This window comes from Malus sylvestris, chromosome 13, assembly GCF_916048215.2.
Source record: "Malus sylvestris chromosome 13, drMalSylv7.2, whole genome shotgun sequence".
NCBI lineage: Eukaryota > Viridiplantae > Streptophyta > Magnoliopsida > Rosales > Rosaceae > Malus > Malus sylvestris.
In genome coordinates this window covers 36,554,127-36,568,614 of record NC_062272.1, presented here as the reverse complement: position 1 = coordinate 36,568,614, position 14,488 = coordinate 36,554,127, and the positions used below count along the sequence as shown (strand labels likewise).

The 14,488-nt window shown below is 40.1% G+C and overlaps 1 long non-coding RNA gene and 1 pseudogene across 1 annotated transcript; one reads left to right on the top strand and one right to left on the bottom strand.

Moving 5' to 3' along the window:
* Positions 1-533: 533 nt before the first annotated feature.
* On the top strand, positions 534-13,895 carry LOC126595906 (uncharacterized; annotated as a pseudogene).
* Positions 7,752-9,950, bottom strand: LOC126595910 (uncharacterized). Its single transcript, XR_007613758.1, has 2 exons — positions 8,974-9,950; positions 7,752-8,570 (listed from the first exon to the last, which is right to left on the bottom strand). It is a non-coding gene; the product is annotated as an uncharacterized LOC126595910 (long non-coding RNA).
* Positions 13,896-14,488: the final 593 nt, after the last annotated feature.

Here is a 14,488-nt window from a genome sequence, read left to right as displayed (position 1 = left end):
TTATGTTTAGTTTCATAAATAACTAGTGTTCAGTTTCAGAAATTATGTAGTACCGTTAAGTTTGAGAAATAGTGAAATGCCATTCAATTTCAGAAATAGTGTGTGATAGACATGCGGGATCACATGCGTCAAATTTTATTGCTTTTTTCTATTTTCTAGTTTATTATATTAAACCTTTGTTATTTTCATTAAAATTTCACTCATGTTCATTAAAGTTTGTCTTTTTCATTAAATAAAATTATATGATGATTTTTTTGTTAAAATAAACTTATCCCAAGCCCTTGTTATTAAAACTCACAATTTTCAATTCACTCTTTTCATTGACTTAAAAGTGAATGGGTTACTGGTATTCTTCTCCACTTGTAAATGAAATATCTTAAATTTAATTTTCCGCAAAGTCAAATTTGAATTAGGTAAATAATATTGTTTGTTTAGAAAAAAAATGAAAAAAAAAAAGGTGAATGGGCAAACATTGAATTGTCGAAATAAATCGAGGGCATAATGGCTAATAACTGTTAAGAAAGTTCCAAGTTTTCAACTTTTTAGGGTTTTAGCAGTAATCAACCGGCAGCTGCAAAAATGGGGAGCGGGAAGGCGAAGAAGCCATCGAAGCTGTCTCACAGAAACAACAAGGGCAATCCGCTCGGCCCTAAGACAAAGAAGAGGAAGAAGGAGAAGAAGCAACGGCTCAGCAATGGCGGCAGCAATGAAAACCCAATTGACGAGAAAGCGAGCAATCAAAGCAACCAAAACAGCGACGGTTTAAGCGACGGTGAGGTACAACCGGCGTCAGTGTCGGCGCAGCTCAGATTCTTTCTGGACAAGTTTCAGTCTGCCAACGGCGTTAGCTTTCTTACCTCGAGTTGGAGTCCTTCAATGGTACCTTTTAGTTTATTAATTTGTCTTAGTTTATTTTCTCTTTTTTTTTTAATCTATTTTTTTGAGATGAAACATTGTAAATACTCACTTTTCTGGGAATTTTTCCAACTAAAAATAGCAAGCAGAGGACAGGATATAGTTTTTGTGAGGTATTAAGATTCAACTATGACAAAATTCAAGGCTAAGACAGTGGAACTTCAACATATTAAGCAATCTCCAACCGAAGGAGGGCCAGAGCTCCCTTTAGTTCTATAGCCCTCCAAAAAATTATATTTTAATGAACATTGTCATGCTCTATTTCATACCATCTTCAACCAAGGGGAGCAAAGAGGCATAGGTCAAACATAGCATTGTGACAAAAAATTATCTCCAGCCGAGAGGGCCAAAGGGCCATAGCCCAAACATAATTTATTATTTCAATTTAAATACTACAACTTAAATTTAAAAATTTATCATTTTTTCAAATTTTGTCCCAAAAAATAAAAAAAATTCAAATCCAACGGCTACTGGCATCATGTTGACATAAGTAGCCGTTGGCATTTGAAATTTGGGTTCGCCCGGGGCTAGCTGGCTGGCTCATTTGGGCCAGTGGGTTGGCCTGATTTGGTGCTTTTGGCCTGGTGGGGATCAGTTGGAGATTGCCTTAGTGTGATTGGTTGAAGCTATGTTTCGAAATTCAGTCAAACTAGTTAAGTATTGATGTTGAATTTATGTTCAGCTTTATTTATTTTTTTATATGTGGAGTTAATGGAGCACTTTGAATTACTTGTGCACAATGTGAAAATGCCGCCATCTGAGGAACGAACTTGAATTTATTCATCTACTTTTGCAGATAAGTGTATTCTGGATCAGTCTGAAAGCTTGGATCAAGATGTCAGCATCTGGGGGAAACATGTGAAGGAAGCTTTTGGTCCATCATGGAAACAAGAAGTTTGTGAAAAGGATCTCGTGGATGGAAAAATTGATCCAGGGAGTCCAGCAATTCTTATTATTAGTACATCTGCGTTGAGAGCATTAGAACTTCTAAGGTTAAATACGTTAGTTTCCTTTCTTATTGTACCATAACTTGAACCATTTGCAAATTTGATAATGCCAAACTTAAGTTTGAATTTCATAAAAAATGTCTCAGTAGCACCAGAGACTTTGACCCCTTTGTTACATGCATATCACTGAACCTTTATTCTGTTCCTATAGGGGCTTCCGGTTGTTGACTAATGAATGTCGTGCAGCAAAGCTGTTCTCTAAGCATATGAAGGTTGAAGAACAGGTAGTTTCTCGGAATCTTTAAAATTCCCTAGTTAATGGCGCATTTATTACTATTTGTTACCCCAGAGTTGTTTCTGCATGTTCTACTATTTGCTAGGCTTACTAGCATCTGTTTGGTTACAGTTCAATATGTTGAGCGTACCTATGTCGTATATAGTATCAAGAATTGTTACCTGACATGGGAGTCTGGGAAATCTATTGCCCTTCCCCGTAAGTGGAAGAGTGCATCCGGCGTGTTGTGTGACCGCCGTATGCCACTGATACTCAAGGGAAAATTTTATAGGACGGCAATAAGGCCGGCGATACTGTATGGCACAGAATGTTGGGCGGTGAAGCATCAACACGTACACAAAATGGGTGTAGCAGAGATGAGGATGCTTCGTTGGATGTGTGGGCACACGAGAAAGGATAAGATTAGGAATGAGGATATCCGGGGTAAAGTAGGAGTAGCCGAAATTGAAGGAAAGATGAGAGAAAATCGGTTACGGTGGTTTGGACATGTGCAAAGAAGGCCTACTGACGCTCCGATTAGAAGATGCGACTATGAGACAGAGGTTCAGGGCCGAAGGGGTAGAGGAAGACCTAGGAAAACTTTGGAAGAGACCCTAAGAAAAGACTTAGAGTACTTGGATCTAACGGAGGACATGACACAGGACAGAACACAATGGCGTTCTAAGATTCATATAGCCGATCCCACTCAGTGGCTTGGATTTTCTAAGTCTCCAACCGAGAAGTTTTCCTCACTCGGGAAATTAAGGGAACACTACCTCAACCTATATGCTCCACTCACAAAGCTTCAACATACAAGCTTCAACACAAGAAAATTCAAAGAACTTAGCGAAGAAGGCTTTGGTGTATTTAACACAATACGTTGAAATGAAGGAAAGCTTATTTATTGATATCCCCGATAAGTTACAAATATGTACATATACTTGAGTCAAAATAAACAAACAAGAGGGAGCCTTCACAAAGGTTGCTTAGGAGAAATCTCAGCAGTCGGTAGAGCCTCAGAAAGAGAAGGCACCGGAGGGGGATCATTCGGAGCCTCAGTACTGGACAAAACCCTAGAAGGAGGAGACATCAGAGGTTGATCATTTGGAGCTTCATTACGCGGTACAGCCCCAGAAGACGAAGGCAATAAATGCCCTTGGAACAAACCCACAAATCTCTGATGATCAAGTAAAACCTGACCATCAGATTCCTTCATCTGGTCAAGCTTCCTCTTCATGTTTGTAGCATAGTCATGTGCGAGCCGGTGCAACTGTTTATTCTCATGCTTGAGCCCTCTAATCTCCTGTTTGAGACTCATCACTTCAGCCGCCAATGATTCAACTTGGCGGGTTCGAGCAAATAGGCGTTGGGCCATATTAGACACAGAACCTGCACACTGAACACTGAGAGCCAGAGAATCCTTAACAGCCAACTCATCAGACCGTTTGGAAAGTAGTATGTTATCTTTGGGAGTGAGAAGGTTCCTGGCCACTACCGCAGCGGTCATATCATTCTTCATCACGGAATCCCCAACGGTAAGAGGACCAGTAGGGGAGACGAAGGATGGGCGCCATATGTTGTCTGGAGAAGCCGGGGCTGCCTCTTCAACAAGGTTCAAGTCAAAACGACGGTCGGAAGGGCCAGACATTTTCAAAGGTGTTGAAGAGAGAAGAGGTCGGACAAATCAAGATCTTAGAAGTGCAAGAATGGAGCTTCTACTGGTGGATATTCAAGTGTGCTTTGGAACTTAATGTCAGCCCCTATAAAAATCTGCACTCGACGAAGCATCAGAAATCGAAGAGGCACCTGCTCAGAAATCGAAGAGGCGTTTGCTTTCTCAAAAGCTGGGCTGCTCAGAGACCACGAGGGTCGATCTCAGAAATCGAAGAGGCGTTTGCTTTCTCAAAAGCTGGGCTGCTCAAAGACCACGAAGGCCGATCTCAGAAATCGAAGAGGCTTGCTTTCTCAAAAGCTGGGCTGCTCAGAGACCACGAGGGCCGATCTCAGAAATCGAAGAGGCACCTACTTTTCCAGCCTTGTCAGCACCTGTCACACGCACACTCAGCTTTGCGGAAATTATGGGCATTCTGTCGAAGATTTCTGACGAAGTAGAAAGCACATGAATCGTACTGTTCAATCACCCACTTCCCACACGCAACAGTAGCTCATGGGTACCACAGATAACTTTGCCAAAGTTCTCTGACAAAGTTGAGACACGTGAAGCTTACAGCTCCCACTACATCGCTCTGACCAAGAAGGGTAAATGCAATGCAAAGAAACAACACTAACAAAGTTTAGACACATAAATTTTGAAGGTCTAGCTACCATATTATTACCCATAAGGGTAAAGGAACAGTACCACTGCTGGATAATTGGAAAGTCCCGGTGTGTCAACCTCTGTGCTTCGTGGCAAGGTAGGCTAGCAAACATGCTCAACCTTTACTCACATTCGAGAAAACACTCCCAACAAGATTGCTTGCTCCAAAATCGAAGAGGCACCACTCTCCGAATCTCGAGAGCCAGACTCCCAACATGATTACTTTCTCAAAAATCGAAGAGAGGGTAAAGGAACAGTACCACTGCTGGATAATTGGAAAGTCCCTGTGTGTCAACCTTTGTGCTTCGTGGCAAGGTAGACTAGCAAACATGCCCAACCTTTACTCACATTCGAGAAAACACTCCCAACAAGATTGCTTGCTCCAAAATCGAAGAAGCACCGCCCTCCGAATCTCGAGAGCCAGACTCCCAACATGATTACTTTCTCAAAAATCGAAGAGAGGGTAAAGGAATAGTACCACTGCTGGATAATTGGAAAGTCCCTGTGTGTCAACCTCTGTGCTTCGTGGCAAGGTAGACTAGCAAACATGCCCAACCTTTACTCACATTCGAGAAAACACTCCCAACAAGATTGCTTGCTCCAAAATCGAAGAGGCACCGCCCTCCGAATCTCGAGAGCCAGACTCCCAACATGATTACTTTCTCAAAAATCGAAGAGACACCGCTCTTCGAATCTCGAGAGCCAGACCCCCAGCAGGATTGCTTTCTCAAAAATCGAAGAGGCATCGTTCTCCGAATCTCGAGAGCCAGATTCCCGACAGGATTGCTTGTTCGAAAACCGAAGAGGCACCACTTTCCCAACTTCAAGAGCTGGATCTCCTTGGATAAAGCTTGTCTGTAATCTTCACACGCAACATCAGCTTTCCAGATACCACAGACCACTTTTTCAAAGTGCTCTGACAGAGTTAAAACATGTGAAGCTGGCAGCTCCCACTACCGTGCTATGACCAAGCAGGGTAAAGGAATAGCATTATTACTTGATGTTAGGGAGACTCCTATATATGTCGACCTCCATCCCTAACGAACAGGCAGACTTGCAAAAATGCTCAACCCTTTCTCTTATCTGAGAGGGCACTCCCAACGAAGCCTTTCGAAATATTCAGCTTTCTTTCCCCCCGATAATACCTCTGTAAACAAGCTATACTAGAGCAAGAATATCTCATATCATCAGGGTTAAAAGCAAGAGTATCCCATATCATGCTTTTTCCCTATCTTTTCCCTTGGCCTTGTTCTTACCTGCAAGACAAGGAGAAAGAGAGCAATCAGTCAGCACTTGGAAACAAGATTCCAGCCAGGAACTAACTGCCTGGAACCCCTTACCTGATTACTTACCTGGCATTGCTCTCAAGTACTCATCTTCAACATCTTATGCTTCCTGGGAAGATACCGCATCTACCTGAGGAACAGATAGGGCAAGTGAGAAGGATACAAGGAAGCATGTGGAGACAAGCGTAACAGCACACGTGCCGATACATCCACTACTCTGTCAAAAGCAAAAGTATCCCATATCAGCAGGGTCGAACGTACTCTAGATTTGATGGACTTGTTTTGACCCTCAAATTCTTCAGTCGGCCTTATACTCTGGAGGAAACCAGAAAACCCTCCAACCCAGTTCAAGAATAAGCCTGTGGAAAGTTACTTCTTCAAAAGCAAAAGTATCCCATATCATCTCTTCTCATTTTTCTTCTCTTTATCCTTCATGCTGCCTGCAAGATAGGGAGAATGTGAACAATCAGCCGGAGCTCTGATTGCTTACCTTGTCTGTCACCTCTTTCAGCAGATCCCCTAGCTCGGCGACTTGGGGGACTCCTACTACATGGTTTGTATCGCGCTTGACCAAGCATGAAACTACAAGTAAGCTTCAAGTGAAATTGATACATTACCTTGTGCATCTCCACCAGTTACAGATACCACCCCTGGATGGAGGAAGAGTACTTTCAGAGAAGATGCCACATCTACCTATGAGACAGATAAGGCAAGTCAAGACGATACCACACTCCGGTACTTAGAAGTTTCGTGGCTACGAGATCATTCTCCCACAATATTTCCTAATGTCATTTGTACTAAATCATTCACTTGTACTCACTAAAGGAGAGCTTGAACCTATGTACTTGTGTAAACCCTTCACAATTAATGAGAACTCCTCTATTCCGTGGACGTAGCCAATCTGGGTAAACCACGTACATCTTGTGTTTGCTTTCCTATCTCTATCCATTTATATACTTATCCATATTAGTGACCGGAGCAATCTAGCGAAGATCACAAAAAGTGACCGTTTTCGCTACCTAGGATCTATCTTGCAAGAGAACGGAGAATCAGATGGAGATCTTAACCATAGAATACAAGCTGGATGGATGAAGTGTAAGAGTGCATCCGGCGTGTTGTGTGACCGTCGTAGGCCACTGAAGCTCAAGGGAAAATTTTATAGGACGGCAATAAGGCCAGCGATGTTGTATGGCACAGAATGTTGGGCGTTGAAGCATCAACACGTACACAAAATGGGTGTAGCGGAGATGAGGATGCTTCGTGGGATGTATGGGCACACGAGAAAGGATAAGATTGGGAATGAGGATATCCGAGGTAAAGTAGGAGTAGCCAAAATTGAAGGAAATATGAGAGAAAATCGGTTCCGGTGGTTTGGACATGTGCAAAGAATGCCTACTGACGCTCCGGTTCGAAAATGTGACTACGGGACAAAGGTTCAGGGCCGAAAGGGTAGAGGAAGACCTAGGAAAACTTTGGAAGAGACCCTAAGAAAAGACTTGAGTACTTGGATCTAACGGAGGACATGACACAAAACCGAGCGCAATGGCGTTCTAGGATTCATATAGCCGACCCCACTTAGTGGGAAAAGGCTTTGTTGTTGTTGTTGTTGTAGATGAATTCTGGGACTTGTACCAGAACTACTTCCATGATCGACTACAACAAGGTTTCCTTGCGTCTCGGTCTTTATGGTCCATGAATATCTGGGAAAGAGCTTAAGGGGAAAAAGATGGGCCCGACGGAATAACAAATTTTGGTCCATTTTTAGTGCAAACTAGCTATCCTGCCCACGCGTTGTTGCGGTGTTACATTGTTGTATACCGTTTTTTTCACATAATGGGCAGAGCATGCATCTATTTTGTTCACATAACGAAAAATCTTAGGGAAGAATTAAGCACATAAATACATATTAGGTTTTTAAATTGGCTTTATTCTTTACATTTCTATTTTAATGTAGCAGGAAAGAAATTGTAATAGATTGCCTAGAAAAGTAAACATTGTTTTGCAGGGATCAATACGACTGGATATGTAACAGCTGAATAAATAGTGATATAATGTTCCTTCTTTAAATCTACATATACTAACTAAAATAAACAAATATGCAAGAATATACTGCATCTGTGATCGATAACGTAAAATTCATGATTAGCATTCCAAGTCTTGTAAATTAGCTTTCAAAGTCTTCTAAACACCAAACCACCTGTCTAGATGCAATTACCTATTCTCTCCCATAATTTTTACAAATCAAACAGGTCCATCAAATAAATTTACTCACCTCTTGGACAGATTTTTTTGGGTTGAATCTAAAAACAACATAGCTGCAAAAAGGGCTGAAAACTTCTGCAGTTTGGCATTCACTTCAAAGGAAAACTGATCAAAAGACAATCATGGACTTGATAATCACATATGGTGTCATAAGGTAAAAAAATTCACTCAAGTTTCAGTGAGTAGTGAGTAAAACTAAGCAATGATGCAGGAAATCAATTAGAAGGTTGAGATACACAAAAAAGTAAATTAATTGAGTAACAAAATCGGAGTCATTCCCCTAATTTTAACCAACATCGAAATATCCAAATTTGCACAGAAAATTCATTTCCAAATGCGAATTTACAGTTCCTAGAAATCAGAATATATTACAGAAAATAACAATGAACTTATGAAGCAGAGCAGGAGTGGGATTTACTTGGATGCTGATGTAGAGGTTTGGAGGGTGCTTTCCTGGTGGTGGCTTGTGTGACTTTGTGAGTGTTAGGGATAGTCTGTTGGTTGCTAGTTTGGAGTTGACGCGTTATTCCGATGTGTAGGAATACTCTGTTCGTGTCTATTATCTTCACCTGCAGAAACAAAGAATTACCTGTCTGTTTTCTGAAAACCAAAACGAATCCAATATGCAATACCTGAATATTTGTCATGGGATTATGAGAAGTCATTTTTCAATAGTACGTTGGAAAATTGGGCATCTCAACACATAAACAAAACAGGCAAAAGTTGTATCTGCAGACCGAACGCTAGAACAAAAGGCTCAAAAGGAAAAACAAAAATTGTATACACTGAGAACGGATTACAGTAGTGGTCTATGCATAGGTATTTTGTAGAAGTGCTTGGGTCAAATTGTCAACAATAAATTGTTTCATTAGTAAATGTGGATTGGATGATTTGGGCAACGAAAGTAACAGAAAATTAACAACGCAAAATATTTGATACATTGAAAACTAAATAGCCGAATGGATTATATACGTTCAATAAACAGCTGTGGTTCTTGAAAGTGAAGAAGAACAAAACCAGAGAGCAATATGAAGCATCTGATTACGAAGATAAAATCTGCAGGATGCCAAAATGAGTACTTAAACGTAAAATTTATCTGTAAATTAAAAACTGAAAAAGAAGAAGAATAAATGAAAAAAGAGGCACATCAAGAAAAGAGGTCTTGCCACTGCGTGGTTGAACGCTAATCCAAAATGACTGCAGGTGGGAAACTATAACTACCACTGTGAAGATGCAGATGAGCATCGAAAACAGACAGCTCGCAAAAGGGTTATAAACAATATGTTTATACTAATAATTAAATTCATTATGTTTGTTCATTTACTATACTAATCCAACTTCTTCATGACCTATTTAATAGTTGTCTTGAAAGACAACACACAAAGACAACCTGCCGGTGGCAAAATCAAACACAAAAACACAACAATGGTTTCTCTCTCTTCCCACTATAGACCCTCATCTTCCCGTGACCCCATAACAGAATAACCCAAACTCTCTCTCTCTCTCTAACTTTCTGAAAACCTCTGGCAAGCAGCCATGGCTGATGTTGGCAATTAAGAGTAAATGACACGGTGATTAAGAAATACGATCTAAAACCCCTGAAAGCCTCTTTGATTTCTCAATTTTTGACAAACCTGTGTCTAAATTTTGGATTTTCTCCTATGGTTCAAAAACTGAAATAGAGACCTTTCTCCCCACAGACGGCGACCCCTGCCAGAGTTTAAAATGCTAAAGTCCAGATCTTGCCAAACACAACAAAAAAAAAATACCCGTTTTGCAAAACTAACACAAAAATCTACAAATGAAGATAAAAATCCAAAGAAAATCATGCACCACAGAGTTGTCGAACGAAGCAAGCAGCTGCGAAGCGAGAAAATGACGGCTGAGAAGACGAAAACACAAAAGCGTGCCAAACGGAAGCACACGGTGGAGAACAAAAGAAAAAAGAAAGGGTATATATACTTTCATACCTCATGTTTGAGATCTATTTCAATTCATTACAACATCTTTAAAACATTTCACTTTCATACCTTAAGTATTATTTTAAATAATACATCTGTTATATTTTTCATCCATTGATCCATTAAATGTTGACATAGCTGCCACATATATGTCACGTGGTTGCCAAATGTCTGCCACGTGGCAAATAAAATAATTTAAAATTTTTTTTTTAAACCTGAATTTTTTCAAAAAAAGAATAAAAATTTGAAACCCACATTTGCAAGAAGAAGAAGAAGAGGGAGGAAGAAAAGAAAACAAATAAAAAATTTGTTCTCCCCACTCCCCCTGCCCCCCGGCACCCGTGACCCAGAAGAAGAAGAAGAGGAAGGGAGCTGGGTCGGGGTAGGGGGAGGGTAGCCGGGCAGGGGGGGCAGGGGGAGCGGGGAGGACAAATTTTATTTTTTTTTTCTTTTCTTCCTCCCTCTTCTTCTTCTTCTTCTGGGTCGCTAGGGGGTGGGGGAGGGACATTTTTTTTTTCTTTTTCTTTCTTCCTCCCTCTTCTTCTTCATCTTCTTGCAGATGTGGGTTTCAATTTTTTTTTTTGTTGAGAAAATTCAGGTTTTTAAAAAAAAAATAAAAAATTATTTTATTTGCCACATGGCAGACATTTGGCAGTCATGTGGCATATATGTAGCAGCCACATCAGCATTTAACAGATCAATGGATGAAAAATGTAACCGAGGTATTATTTTGAAATAAAATAGTACTTAAGGTATGAAAGTGAAATAAATTCCCACCTTATCCCTGCAAGAACCACCAAAAACTACCATAAACCAAAAAAAAGCCCAAGGGCAATTCGGCCAGCTGAAAATAGCCCACCCAGTGTGGGCAAAAGTGACATTCCAGTGTACAAAACTCAGACAGCAGCGCCAAAACCCCAAACAAAGCAAGGGCATTTCCGTCCGGACACTGGTGATCTACAGTGCCGGAGGAAACTCACGTTTAGTATATATGATTTTGAGTATCATCTTTTCACTGTTATTCATTTGATAATATAATGCTGTTTTATGTCCACAATTGAATGTGAGTTTCCCTTTTTTGTTTTCTGGGTAAGAAAACAACACAACATACTCTTGAATGAAAACAAATATGTGCACGTGTGGGGGGTTAGACAAATTGGCCAAGGCAGTCAGCTTGCCCTCTTGGACTTGAGTTCAAAGTTTTGCAAATTATACTAGTTTAGAATAGAACTCCGGTAAAAAATGTGGAAGGGAAACAGTCCTCAAGCCTCCCAAGGATGGTTAAACTATCTCCAACAGAGGGGTGCGGAAAAAAAAAAGCAGCATTTGGGTCCAAATCTTCTCCAAGGGAAGTATTTTGGGTGCGAGAAAATAAGAATTTAGGGGTGGAGCATCACGTGAAATCCAAAAAAGTGGACATGAGCGTTAGTTCCATTGACTTGAGAGATTCTTTGCGGTCAAGCTCACAACAATCCCATTTTTAATGGCCCAGATGCGTTAGTCATTGTCATCCATCAACTGGCGTGCCTCTTGAGTCATGATACAAAGAGGCGCGTTCCTAAACCCTATAGGCCTTTCCAATGACAAACTTTGTTGTGCGGCCCAGATTTCTTAACTGTTCCATTCCAGCAGTCGTTTTTGAAACTTTTTTCTTTTATACAGCCTAGGTTAACCAAACAAAAAAAATTACAAATTCTAGAAAATAAAATCCTGTCATATTAATTTTTGTCATTTTAAAATTCCTTAGTAACTTTATATTTCTTCATCCAAACATAATGTAAACTCCTCCAAAACTCTACAAATATCCATAAAAGAAATCAATTTTCTCATATTTCACTACCAAAATTTCTTCAATCATTCCCTTCTCCTTTCAAATTTAGCTCATATGGCAGACAAAGAGAGTGCTAGAAATGACAATTGGCTTCCTGGTGAATATGTCGCCTTATGCTTAGCTTGGGTGTAGATCGCCGAAGATGGTTCTGTTGGTCGCTTTCAAACAATTGATACTATGTGGGGGATATTTACAAAAAGTTTCTTGTAATAATTTGGGCACTGTAGGGCAAAACCTCAACTACAAGGAGGATGTTAAGTCTCACTTCAAAACTGCAACGCCCCGCCCCGAATTAATCCTTTAATTCGAGAAATAATATTATTATTATTATCGATAGGCCCAAACTAAACTCTACTTTAATTATCAAATCCCAAATTACAAAACTTTATTCAAATTCCTTAATTCCTTCAACTAAACATAACCATAATTTTAATTTATAAGGCATATGCTTAGATTTTTTTTTTTCTTTTCTCTAAATTCTCTTCACTTTAAAAACACTTCTTAACCAAAGGTTCATTCACAGTTATTTAACCTTACTTATCATATGGCTGCATCTAACGTCTCGTTAGATTGCCTACGTACCCTAACAGGGATTAAGCCACTCGTAGTTAACAATTCATTCTTTTATGAATTTCCAAAGGTATTCTAGTAACCACCACAATCATCATTAACTTTTCATAATCAATTCACATTAGACAGTTATCAATTATGGGTTCAGAATACAAAAATTTGAATGAAAAAGGCAATGTTGGTTCACTAGCCACGCGCCGCCACAGGTGGCGGTCGGCCGTCCCGACTTGCCGGAAAAATCAACTATTTTTAAAAATTCTCAAATTTAACAGGGTTGTAGATCTCAATGAGTAGAGCAAGTTTCATACATGCGGCCAAGTCCAATTTGGCCGGAAAACACCTCAAATTTTCCACGAATTGCCGGAAACCTTTGTTTTTGGGTGTTCTTGATTCGACTCCAAACCAACTCCGACGCCCCAACCAATGCATGGGCTTTGTTCCTGGATTTGAGGAGAGTGCTTTGGTAGTAGTAATTGAGGAGTTAGCTTCATAATTGGTGAAACACCACCCAAACCGCCGCACCCTTCTTTTGAGGGTTTTACATAAAATCGAACCCCAATTTAACGGTTTTAGAGAGAAATTAGAGGGGAGATCGAATGGAAATGACATGAGGGTCATTTTGGCACCTTTTCCGGCGTCAAAGGTGGCCGGAAATTCAAAAGGTGGCCGAGTCAGTTCACGGGTTGGGGAAAAACCCGGTTTCCCCATGCTTCTCTCTTTCTCTCCTTTTCCTCCTCATTGTTTTCCCCCATTCGTTCCTTTTTTTCTCCTCCCCCCTGATTTGTCCATCTCCCTTCTTTTCTATCCTTTCCTTTTCATCTCAGCCACACACGTGGCATTACAATAATGGCTTCAGAAATCTGGAGCCTTCTAATTATAGCCAAAATTACAAAAATGTCCTTAACTTTAAACGTTATAAACTCTTTCGTTATAAATCCGTTTCACGAATAGTTTGCGCCTAAGCGTTCGTGAGATCGAGCTCTATCCCATATATAAATTGTGACCTCAAAAGGTCTACAGTTTTTAATTTATTAATTTCCAAGCTTTAATCTTCGTAACTAGTTTAATTTTAAACTAAACTCAAGTGAATTAATATAAATTCTAAATTTTTTCACATAATCATAATTTTGACATTCAATTCATATATTTATATATTTAAATTTTTCAGGGTATTACAAAAACTCTCAACCAACAAGGTCAACTATGGAGTGCATCTTCAAGTGCAGCATATTGTAATCCACCATGTGATACCAATGTAGAAGATATGGTAAGTCCACATCTTTAAATGTTAAAGTTTTAATTGTATTCACATTTTTCATCTTATTAGTTTTCCCTTACTATATGCGTAGGAGTGGAAAGCACACCGATTGTTTGAGCTAGAAATAAATCATGCAACCAGGCAAAATTTGATTTGCAACATGCTTGGGAGATTTTTAAAAGTTCACCTAAGTGTGTCGAGCTATACAAAACAACGAGCGGAAGGACTTCTCATAGTTGTACAGATGGTGCAAATTTAGGAGAAGAGGGCGAGCCTGCTATAATGCCACTCCCACGACCAGATCGCCTAAGGTCTTTGATACGAAAGCGAGTAAAGAGAAATTTTGAGGCGACTGATATCACACTCACTGTTTCCAGTAATCACTATGTGATCAACATAGATTAGCAAAGCAATAAAAAGACTGATTTTGCTTGTGGGTAAATAAACAACAATCCGTTTTTGACTGAACAAAACTAGTTGTCTGAATAGTTTCAGTGAATTTAGCAAACCATTGCTGAGAGACTTGCTTTAAACCATATGGTGACTTGTTGAGCTTTAAACCATATGGTGACTTGTTGAGGAGACATTTAAGTTTCTTCCCCCCCCCCCCCCCCCCCCCAGGCGTCGAAAATCAGGAGGTGGAGACATGTAGATTTCTTGATGAAGATCGCCATGAAAGAAAGTATGTTGACGTCAAGCTGGTGGAAAGACCAATTACGGGTAATAGCACAGCAAGAAGAGAACGCACGAAGGTCATCTTCACCGTGGGAGAAAATGTGTCGTGATAGTCAAGGCATTCAGTTTGAGTGAACCCCTTTTCCGCAAGTTGAGCTTTATAACGCTCAATAGACCTATCGTAACAGTGGT